This window comes from Gymnodraco acuticeps, unplaced genomic scaffold (genome assembly GCF_902827175.1).
Source record: "Gymnodraco acuticeps unplaced genomic scaffold, fGymAcu1.1, whole genome shotgun sequence".
NCBI lineage: Eukaryota > Metazoa > Chordata > Actinopteri > Perciformes > Bathydraconidae > Gymnodraco > Gymnodraco acuticeps.
Window position 1 is genome coordinate 10,001 of NW_022991769.1, and position 9,359 is coordinate 19,359.

At 52.5% G+C, this 9,359-nt stretch overlaps 1 pseudogene; it reads left to right on the plus strand.

The window, feature by feature from the left end:
* The window catches only part of LOC117535115, a 15,625-nt pseudogene extending 6,562 nt beyond the window's left edge, over positions 1–9,063 (plus strand).
* The last annotated feature ends 296 nt before the right edge of the window (positions 9,064–9,359 follow it).

Sequence of the window (9,359 nt, forward strand, 5' to 3'; positions counted from 1 at the left end):
ATTGAGGAAAATGAGGAAGAACTGATTATTCAAATGTTGTAGTACAAGTAGTAGCATAAATTACTATGGCAACAAATGTGTTAATTTTCTTCATTATTAGTCGATTTCTTTGGACGAATGCTCCGGGCCAGTGGTTACAATGGTGGGGCCAGTGATAATACAAGTCCACCTGCCCAGAGGGCCAGTGGCATTTTACCCTTAATGTCTACCTCTGGTGGTGTGTGGGGGGGGGGTTAACTAGGGGCTGTGCTGGTTGTATAGTCTGACCGCTACTAAACTGCACAATGAGTGAACACAACAGAAACTATCACCAGGTGAACATAATCATCCCTCCTGGGAAGTCCAACATTCTGCATCCACTCTTCTCACTCTCTCTCACTCTCCTCACTCTCTCTCTCTTTCTCCTCACCCTCTCTCTTTCTCTCCAGTCTGATGATGCACTCTCTCCCCAGCCGACTCCCTCTAAACCTCCTGCTCTTCAGGCCGTGCCCTCTCCTCTTCAGGCCACGCCTCCTGCTCCTCATCCCCCGCCCCCTGCTCTGGTGACCCCCGTCCTCCCCTCCAGCCTGACGCAGGAGTCTCTGATTCGTCAGCAGCTTCTGGCCAAACAGAAGCAGCTGCTGGAGCTTCAGCAGAAGAAGATCGAGCTGGAGCTGGAGCAGACCAAAGCCCAGCTGGTAGGAACACGTGTGTCTCATTTCCCATTCCTCTGTTGGTCCCTGAAGGCATCAGGTGTCAGAAAATAAGCTCTTGTTTATGATACCGGTTTTTCATGTTCACACCGCAGTGGAGCCGCCTCTAAGCTCCGGAATCCGCTTCGTTTCAAGCACCAAAAAGTTGTCGGTCTAGAAATCAAGCACCGCATACGTCACGCTTACGTCGGGGGCGGGGGCATCAGTTGTAATGTTATACCAAAGTAATTAATGCTGCAAAGCTGGGTATGTTGAGCTTGGCGCATGCAGAGGCTAACAACAGCTAGCTCTAACGCCATCGAATAGGACGTATATTTACCTTCTTTCTCCTAGGGAATCGTCGTTGATGATGATTATAAATAACTTTTGAATGTAGCATGTAACGACTGTAAAGTTGGTAGTAAAGTCGTCCCATTTCGTTTCGACAGAGCAAAACGAGTAGCGCTTCAATACAATCGGACATTGTTGTTGTCGATGTGAGGGGTTTCCGCGCGGTTTGGCTTTATGTAGCGGGCACGCAAACAGTTACGTCAGGACGCAGCACCAGTCGGGCTCTGAGCGGTGTGAACAGAGCGGGACCTGAACCGGTTCTGAACCTGAAAAGCTCTAGCACGGAGCTAGAACGGGAAAAGCCTTGGTGTGAAAGGGGTATATGTGTCCTCTCTGTTGTTGTTGTCTAACTCCTCTCTGTTGTTGTCTAACTCCTCTCTGTTGTTGTTGTTGTCTAACTCCTTTCTGTTGTTGTTGTCTAACTCCTCTCTGGTGTTGTCTAACTCCTTTCTGTTGTTGTTGTTGTTGTCTAACTCCTCTCTGTTGTTGTTTTAACTCCTTTCTGTTGTTTTTGTCTAACTCCTTTCTGTTGTTGTTGTTGTCTAACTCCTCTCTGTTGTTGTCTAACTCCTTTCTGTTGTTGTTGTCTAACTCCTTTCTGTTCTGTCTTCAGATGGGGGGGTTTGTGATGCCCCCTGCTGTCCCGGTGAAACCCGGCCCTCCAGCTGCTCCGGGGGTCCGTCCCTGGCTGCCTCCCCCTCAGCCCGACCCCAAACCCCCCACCAGGGACCCCCGTATAAACCGAGCCGCCGGAACCCCCACCGGAAAGAAAGAAGGCCACGCCCACACAGGAAGTGCTGCTGTGACACCGGAGAAACCCCCACGACCCGAGAAGCCCCGGACCCCCCGAAAAGAGGCGCCAAAACCCCCCACCACCACCACCACTCCCATCACGAAAAGCGTCCAGATGAAACCGAAACCGGCGGAAAACGAGACCAAAAAGGATCCCCGTTTGAAGAAGAGGGGAGGTGGGGCCATCAAGGAGGAGGAGCCTAAGAAGAAGAAGGAGGAGCCTCTGAGAGGGGCCGGCAACAAAGGGAAGCTTCTGAACGGATCGAAACACGACGAGGAGAAGATGGAGTTCAAAGCGGGGGGGCAACGCTCGCACCCACGCCAGGAAACGTTCCCGCTCGCCCCCCGTCTCGCCCCCGAAGAGGAAGGAGCGCCGCCGGACGCGGAGCAGCTCCCTGTCGCCGCCCCCCCCCTCGCACAAACCAGGGAAACCCCTCCGACGGGAACCAGAACACGGCAAGAAGAAGAGCCAATCGGAGAGCAGGAGGTCCAAGAGGCCGGTGGAGGACCCCCCGCACCCCCCCCCGAGGCCACGACGGGGCCAAGGAGGGCAAGGATGGCCCGGCCCCCCCCCCACCGCTGGAGGAGCGGCTGGGAGGAGAACAAGCAGTGAGTCAACACTTTATTCAAAACTTTATTTATAACTTCAGTATGGCACAGATATAAGATTCAATAAGATAAGATGGAACTTTATTATTATTTATGCAACACAATAAAACCGATGAAATCGTGCAAGGAGAGATAAATAATGAGTGAGTTGCAAACAGATGTTCTTTCCAAAGTTCAGGTGTGTAACAGTCTGTGATGAAACTGTGTTGTTGTGTTGATGTTCCTTATTGACCCCTCTCTGTGTTTCCTCTCAGCCCGAAGCCTGAGGACCCCCACCTGAAGCCGGCTACCCCCCGTCACAAACCCTACAGCGCCCCCACCCGCCCCCAGACGCCTCGCACCCCAAAGCACCGCCTCAGTGTTGACGCCAACATGCAGATCCCAGAGGTCCTAAACTCCGTCTCCAAGAAGGACCTGCTCAGGAGGGTGAGTCCCAAACACCCCCACCCTCTACAAAATGAAAGCTTATTTACCGTATCGACCCCAATACAATCTGAAAACGAGGGGTCGTCTTGTAATCGGGGTCAATGCGGTAGATCTCATGGGGGGAGGATTTAATCGTAATTGTTTTTAAATGTATTTCTATTAGGGCTGCACGATATTGAAAAAAACTGACATTGCGTTTTTTTGTTCCCCTGCGATATATATTGCGTTTTTTTTAACCTGTTAAGCCCCAAGGTCCCGGCGGGTACTTTACTTTTTTTTCCACGACACTGTGTCTCAGGGGATCTTAATATTTAAGAACCTATTAATGTGTTATACCAGATTAACGGGAATAATCTCAGCTAACTGACGATACAAACCATTTTTACCAAAACAAAAACACAAGTCTCATAAGAAGCATCTAAATGACCCCTGAGCGAAAAATGCTAACGCACTTTGGCTCAGAACTCAAGATAAAAGTACCCTTATTACTTATCGTAGCTGCACATACAAGATATCCGATTAAAGCTGAGGTTCCACAGATTATTTAGGTGTATATAGTATCATCACTGAGTGATCCGGACTCGCGACAGGGGAAGCAAACAGACATCACAACACGTACCTTTACGGAGCTTCTAGGGAGATCGTCTCACCGTAGCTGTCTGATCAAAAGACGTGTTCAATGGCATTAAAACCAGAAAAAACGCGGCTGAATCGGTTAATCCATAGGTTTTTAACGTCTCTGTATAAAAAAAATGATTTAATTTATAATCCATAATTCCATTTTTATGTAAACTTCGCAGAGCAAAAGTTAGCTGTTAATGGTAGCCACCAGAGTGGCTGCTGCTTCCGGTCTCGGCTATGCGGCAGTCCAGCGCAGTCTAACACACACACATTACCAAATAAGGAGTGAGAGTGACGCGCAGCCAAAACCGGAAGCTGCATACACTCTGGTGGCTACCATTAGCAGCTGACTGTTGTGCTCCGATTTTTACATAAAAATGGAATTATGGATTATGAACAATTGCTTCAAAGCCACAGATACATTATCAACCTATGGATCAACCGATTCAGCCGCGTTTTTTTCTGGTTTTAATGCCATTGAACACGTCTTTTGATCAGACAGCTACGGTGAGACGATCTCCCGTAAAAGCTCCGTAAAAGGTACGTGTTGTGATAATAATAATAATAATTCCTTACATTTATTATAGCGCTTTATCAATGACTCAAAGCGCTTTACATATACACACATTACACATATATGATACATGCAATGGTCAGATACTGTGGACAATACCCACAGGAGCAAGTTCAGGTGAAGTGTCTTGCCCAAGGACACACCGGCTTTACAGACGCAGCAGCGGGTTTCACCCCTTGATCTGATGATCATTGCCACACCGTCCATCTTCACGCCTCAAGGTCATCGAGGCGCTTTTACAGGTACACATTAGTATTATACATGTACTGTGGACAATACCCACAGGAGCAAATCCGGGTGAAGTGTCTTGCCCAAGGACACACCGGCCTGACGCAGTGGCGGCAGGAGCGGGTTTCGAACTGGAGTTCCCCAGCACTCCCCCTTGATCTGATGATCGGATGCACAGACCACTGCGCCACCCGTCCCTGGTGATGTCTGTGTTTGCTTCCCCTGTCGCGAGTCCGGATCGCTCAGTGATGATACTATATACCTAAATAATCTGTGGAGTCTCAGCTTTAATCGGATATATTGTATGTGCAGTTTCGATAAGTAATAAGGGTATCTTTTATTTTGAATTCTGTGCCAAAGTGCGTTAGCATTTTTTTTTTTAAATGAATAAAACCGCACGTCCCTGCGGTGTGAATATCGCGCATATCGCGGTTATCGCCATGACACGGTATATCGTTCAGCCCTAATTTCTATAAGGATAACTGTGTGTGTGCATGTATATCCTGTGTGTATACCCTCTGTGTGTGTGTAATCACAACAGAGTGGAGAAAGACATTTCCCTGTGAGGCATTGTTATAGTATGTCTTCCCCCCCCCCGCAGGCCAGTAAGCGTCTGGAGAGCGGAGAGATTTCTCAGGAGGACTTCCTGAACATGGCCCACCAGATCAAGCACTTCTTCCAGTACCAGGAGGAGAAGCAGCGCCCCGACAGCTGGGATCCCCTCAGTGGTCTCCCCAGACCCCCCCTCACCTCCGGAGCGCCCAGACCCCCCCTCACCTCCGGGGGCCCGCGACCCCCCCCCGCCTCCATGGACGCTGCCGAGCTGTCGTACTACGAACACAAGTTGAAGCTGAGGAAGACGCAGGTGAACCGGAGGGCGGCCGGAGAGGAGTGGGAGGGAGACGAGAGTCCAGAGGAGGGAGAGGGAGAGGGGGACCCGCCAGGGAAATACAGCCGGGTGCCCCGAGACAGACCAGGTGAGTGAGAGGGGGGACCAGGGTTACCATTAGACCGGACAGATGGGAAAGACTGTTTATAGAGCGGTGCAGGGATGAGGTTTCTCTGTAGTTCCATCCTTTGTAAGCTGCTGTTCCCTCCACAAAAAACAAAGGGGTTTCTCCACAGGTCACATGACCAACAGAGGTGAAACGGGTCACATGACCAATAGAGGTGGAGACGGGTCACATGACCAACAGAGAGGTGAAACGGGTCACACGACCAACAGAGAGGGGAGACAGGTCACATGACCAACAGAGAGGGGAGACGGGTCACACGACCAACAGAGAGGGGAGACGGGTCACACGACCAACAGAGAGGTGAGACGGGTCACACGACCAACAGAGAGGTGAGACGGGTCACACGACCAACAGAGAGGTGAGACAGGTCACATGACCAACAGAGAGGTGAGACGGGTCACACGACCAACAGAGAGGTGAAACGGGTCACACGACCAACAGAGAGGGGAGACGGGTCACACGACCAACAGAGAGGTGAGACGGGTCACATGACCAACAGAGAGGGGAGACGGGTCACATGACCAGCAGAGAGGGGAGACAGGTCACATGACCAACAGAGAGGGGAGACGGGTCACACGACCAACAGAGAGGTGAGACGGGTCACATGACCAGCAGAGAGGGGAGACAGGTCACATGACCAACAGAGAGGTGAGACAGGTCACATGACCAGCAGAGAGGTGAGACGGGTCACATGACCAGCAGAGAGGTGAGACAGGTCACATGACCAACAGAGAGGTGAGACAGGTCACACGACCAACAGAGGGTGAGACGGGTCACACGGACCAACAGAGAGGTGAGACGGGTCACACGACCACAGAGAGGGGAGACATGGTCACATGACCAACAGAGAGGGGAGGACAGGTCACATCGACCCAACAGAGAGGGAGACAGGTCACACGACCAACAGAGAGGGGAGACGGGGGTTCACACGACCAACAGAGAGGGGAGACAGGTCACATGACCAACAGAGAGGGGAGACGGGTCACACGACCAACAGAGAGGTGAGACAGGTCACATGACCAACAGAGAGGTGAGACAGGTCACATGACCAACAGAGAGGTGAGACGGGTCACATGACCAACAGAGAGGTGAGACGGGTCACATGACCAAGCAGAGAGGGGTGAAACGGGTCACACGACCAACAGAGAGGGGAGACAGGTCACATGACCAACAGAGAGGGTGAGACGGGTCACATGACCAACAGAGAGGTGAGACGGGTCACATGACCAACAGAGAGGTGAGACGGGTCACATGACCAACAGAGAGGTGAGACGGGTCACATGACCAACAGAGAGGGGAGACAGGTCACATGACCAACAGAGAGGTGAGACAGGTCACATGACCAACAGAGAGGTGAGACGGGTCACACGACCAACAGAGAGGGGAGACAGGTCACATGACCAACAGAGAGGGGAGACAGGTCACATGACCAACTGAGAGGGGAGACAGGTCAGAGGGTTTAGGAAAATAGCTCGAATTAAGGTCTGTGGAAAACAAAGCTGTTTGATAAATGCACGTTTTGTAATCTCCACATGTCTACCCTACTTTTATAATGTTGGAATCATAACTCTAATATCCAGAAGCTAAATGCTAACGTTATGCTACAAAGGAACTACAGCCGAGTCCAGCAGCACGACTTCAACGTCACGCCAACTTCAGACCCAGTTTCAAACACAGATTCTAGATGGAACGAGTTGAAGTGTTTGTTTGAACAGTCTTCAGGAGGCAGGGACTTGCTTTCAAGCAGAACATAAACTAACTTAGAGGAGTGTTCACGTGTTCGGCGTAATGACGAAGAGGTAAAACAAAGAGTAAGAATATAAAACAAAGTGTTTTAAATGTGCTCAGCAGGAGAGAGGAGGAGTAAGGAGGCGGAGGAGCCGCGCCCCCCTCTCGGACCAATGATCGAGGAGTATAATCACGGGAAGGAATTCCCAACTCTGAAGAGTCTGCCGGGACTACGGTTTAGGAGGAGAGCAGACCCCCGGGAGCCTCGTGAGTCACACACACACACACACACACACACACACACACACACACACACACACACACACACACTCACACTCTCACACTCTCACACTCTCACAATCACACTCACAATCACACACACAATTGAATGGGAGAAACCCCCAGTTACTTTTATGAGATTATTGTGCACGATTCCTCAAATCAAAGGTCAGTGTTGACCTGACCCTAAGGTGTGATGGTATTGAGTAACTCTGTGTGGCCCCCCAGTTGAGAGAGAGTGGACGTCTCCTCTGACGGAGCGGCAGCGCCTCAGTGAGGAGAAGAGTGGGTACGAGGCCCCCAGGAGGTACGACCCCCGCCGCCCCGAGGCCCCCCCACCCTCCCAGAGCCCTGCTGAGGGGCTCCGGTTTGAGCGGGAGCGCCTTTCCCCCCCGAAAGACCCCGAAAGCCCCGCCCCCCGCTTCGAGAGCCCCACCAGTGAACACTCTGACGATGGGCCCCTGGAGGCCCCCCCCTCTCACCTGCCCCCTCCTAAATCCATCCTAAAGGCCCCTATCCGCCCGCTGACGTCCGTTCGACACAGCGACTCCCCGGGACACACCCCCCCTCAGGACGGCGGTGTCCCCCCCCCACCACAACGCTACGACGGAGGGGCCCCAGCTCCCACAAACCGGCCCCCGGCGGGATGGTTCGACGGCGGGGTGCGGTACGACGACCCCCCACGCTTCGATGGGCCTCATCAACCAAGCCGGTTTGAAGCTGGGGGGCCACACCACTTTGATGGCCCCTCCCACCCTCCTCACGGGCCAATGAGAGGCTTCGAGGCCCCCCCCCACCCTCAGGGCCCCGGGAGGTTTGACGGCCCCCCTAGATTTGACGGCCCCGGTCACTTTGAAGGACCAATGAGACGATTCGATCCCCCCGGCCCTGGTCCAATGGGCTTCCAGCAGCGGCCCCTGCACTTCGACGGACCCCCAAACCAGATGAGGTTTGACGGCCCGATGCGGTTCGATTCCCCCGTGCAACAGGGCCCCAGATTTGACCTCGGGCCCCACCAGGGGGGGCCCCCGCACTACGAGGGCCCCATGAGGTTCGGCCCCCCAGCACAACATGCAGCCCCCGATGAGGCCGATGGCGCCGCCCCTTTACGACGGACCCCTGGCCCCCCAGCAGAACTTCAACATGACCCCCCAGCCCATGAACCCCCAACAGTTCCCCATGGCCTTCCCTCAGCCGGGGGGGAACTTCAACCTGCAGCCGGCCTACAGCCAACCGGGCCCCGGGAACTTCTACAACCCCGCGGCCCCCGCCATGCAGCAGCCGGTCAGTACATCACATTCAATAACACCCACTACATTTACAACCTTCGGAACATTTAGAAAATGTAGTAGCATTAGCTGTAGTAACAGCGTTGGCAGCGTTAACAGTATTATTAGTAGCAGTAGCATTAATGGTATTAGTTTTAGTATTACTAGCATTAACATTAGCGTTAGCATTAGCGTTAGCAGTACTCCCTGCTCACTGTCTCCTGTGTTCCAGATGCTGGGGGCCCTCGGTCAGCCCTTCCTGCCTCAGAACTCCGTGCCTTACGTTCAGAGTGAGTCTGGTTTTAACACATTATCTGTCCTGATTTTATCCCATAACCTCGTCTGATTCATCTCGTATCTGTTTGCTTCGTCCCTGCAGCCCCGGCCCCCCCCCCCAGAGAACCACTTTGGTCAGGTTGATGTGAACGACCTGCTCAATAAACTCATTTCCAACGGCATCATCAAACCCTCGCTGCCCGACGCCCCCCCCACCAGCAAAGGTGAGTGAGATTATGAATCCAAACCATTAGTTAAACATCAGCTGATCAAAGGTGTTCTCATCAGATGCTCAGCAGCTGCAGAGTAGAAAGGATGCTCAGCAGCTGCAGAGTAGAAAGGATGCTCAGCAGCTGCAGAGTAGAAAGGATGCTCAGCAGCTGCAGAGTAGAAAGGATGCTCAGCAGCTGCAGAGTAGAAAGGGATGCTCAGCAGCTGCAGAGTAGAAAAGGATGCTCAGCAGCTGCAGAGTAGAAAGGATGCTCAGCAGCTGCAGAGTAGAAAGGATGCTCAGCAGCTG